This window comes from Parus major, chromosome 2, assembly GCF_001522545.3.
Source record: "Parus major isolate Abel chromosome 2, Parus_major1.1, whole genome shotgun sequence".
Lineage (NCBI taxonomy): Eukaryota > Metazoa > Chordata > Aves > Passeriformes > Paridae > Parus > Parus major.
The window spans coordinates 51,000,483-51,003,287 of NC_031769.1; positions in this window are offsets into that span (position 1 = coordinate 51,000,483).

The following is a 2,805-nucleotide window of genomic DNA, read 5'->3' on the forward strand; positions in this document are numbered from 1 at the left end:
CCCCGTTATTTAACATTTCTGAGTCTAGGAATGGATGTAACTTCACAGCTGCACATTCTTCATAGGTTTGGACTTACGGCAAGTAGTTTTATTTGGATGGAAATACAAAAGTAATTGGAGTTTGGCTGAAGATAGACAGTCTGAAGCGACTTGAATTTTCTTATAGCACAAAGCTACCCAAGATAAACAGATCTAAAAAAAGCCCACAAGGAACACAGATATTTTCTCTCTCAAGGCTTCTTGAACACTGAACTTCTAATTAAACAACAAAGGTGCAGTGATCAGCTTATGACACCCACTAGACACAGCCGATAACTCAGACGCACCCAAACACCAAAACACACACAGATGTAGGAGGCTAAATTTGGAATAGCCTGAGTACAGTTTTCTAGAGTGCTTCACCAGTGCACGTCAAATAAACACTGTTGCCAGGATATGAGTCAAGCATCATTTTTAGCAGGCAAGCTGGACTGATCAAATGTCTGAAAAAATCAAACTTGCATAGAACTATTTTATGGAACCACATAGGATTAAAACATTAAAGGAAATAATTGGCAAACCATTGAATCATGAGCAGCATTTCCAACAAAAGTTGGCAATTTTCATGGCTAAACACATGGTGATATTAAAGGCATTGGTTTTACGAGAATGTTTATAGAGAAATAAAAAGGAGGGGAAAATGAAAAGAGGAACCACAGAGCCTGTACACGAAACCAGAACATAATGTACAGTTTTTCACATATGTGTGTGAAGTGTTAAATGATGTGTGAGAGCCCTTTAGGTGTTTGTGATAGGCTCTCACTCAGAAAAATGAGACATCCAAATACTATTTAAAGACAGAGTTTGTGGCAGGACTGAGTGTGCTCCACCTTGCAGGTATCACAGCCAAGGTGGACAAGCATGTACCTTTACACTGGGAACTGGCCTTCCTCCCACCCCTTTTAGGGTGGGGATCTGGTCTTCCTTCTACTCCTGCTTCACATTTTCCAGTAACAAGCAAAGGGATAATAAAAGAGAGCTGTAAGTGTCACTAAAGGTGTTTAGCATTAATCCTCACATGCCAATAAATGTATATACAGAAGCACTTACTGTAGTCAGGGACTCGAGCCTTGCAGGCATCATCTAGGCAGTGGAAAATCTAACCCTGAGGTTACTGACCAGCTACAGAAATGCATGTATAAAAGTGCAAATATGCTGGTATATAGGAAATGTACACTGTTTGGTCACAGAACTACTACTGAATTTGGTTAGGTATTAATTTTAATCTAACAAGATGACTTAATTTTTTTTTTTAAAAAAAGTATTAAAAGCTTAAGGATGCATCTCTTTGGTGAATACATTCCTCCAGGATGTAGTTTAAATTTGTTGTTCTTTCTACTTTTTTCTGATCCCAGACAAACTCACACTATGAAATTAATGTATTTTTTAAGTTCTGTTCAAAAGGATGTTCTGTAAAATGTTGGCTTTTCTTGGGGCTTATACCAGCACAAAACATTATGACATCACACTGATTTAATGAGTATTGCTGTATCAAATTATGAGCATCACATCCTCACAGCCAGCAAAATATCCCAAAATATCTCAGAACTTGTTCTGGAGAGAATTCTTCAGAACTTAATGACTTGTACAGATATTGAAAACCTTTCATCATTATTTTTCCTCTTCTCTTTCAAAAGCATTTGCAGTTCTCTGGAAGTATGTAGCAGGATGGGAAAAAAATCCAGTGAATCCTTTCCTTGATGTACATCAGCCTTGTCTTCAGCTCAGTGAATTTTGATCCTGCTCCTTATATTATCTACAGCTAGGTGAACATCTGCAAGTGCCAAATGGGTTCTGGAAAAGTAGATGTACCTGAGAAGTCAGGTGAGGCTTCAAACACTGTTGTACACATTGCAAAAGCATGGGGTAACCCAGCCTGTGCAGAAGTTCCTTCCTTGATTCCTGCACATCAAACAGCACTTGCTAAGAGGGCTCCAGAGCCTACAGATCCCCACGTGTCTCCTCTAGTATTTGCAGCAGCATGATGGCCTGTTGAATGCTATGCCATCCAGAGAACTTGTGGTATGCATGTGGTATCCCTTTCCCTGAGAGTTAGCATGCTTTGCTCTCAGGACACAGGAAGATTTCATAGTAATCTGTGGGCTTTATATTTAATATTAAACATGGATGGTATCTTTTGCATTATTTAAATATTTTATTTGTCACTTTGCAGTACATGCAAATTGCATTTTCTCTTGACTCCTGCTTTCTGGAGCAATACAGAATGTTTCCACAAAAGCTATGCAGCCCTGAGCCACCTGCCAGATTCCCATGTATTATAACATTTTCAGCCAGCTGCTGTGGTAGCTGTTCATGCCAAGGGCAAGAATTCCCCTGCTCTGGTTTTAGCTTTCACGCAGTCCAGAGCCTGCTTTCACCCAGTGCCGAACTGTGAGTGTGCAGCCTGAGTCAGTGAGAGCCAAAATAAAACGTGAAACTTCACAGAGCCCATAACCAGTTGGTGGAGCCCAGGTATTGTGCCCGGGTCCCAGAGACAGTGCAATGCCTCCTCTTCCTCCCCTCCCCAGTGCACTATCCCAGTCCTTTCCCTGGGGGCATTCTAGGCAGAATAGCATATGTATAGGCATAGTGATCCCAGAGGAGATATTTGGCAGCAGATACTAAGTGGCTGACTGCTGGGAGCTGGTGTTGTACCTCTGGCTGGGTCACTATTAACCCCAGTTCTGCCAGGGGCATGCTGCTGAATAATGTGAGTCAGAATTTTTTACCATTTTAAGAGCTAATAACGTGTTTTATTTTATTTTA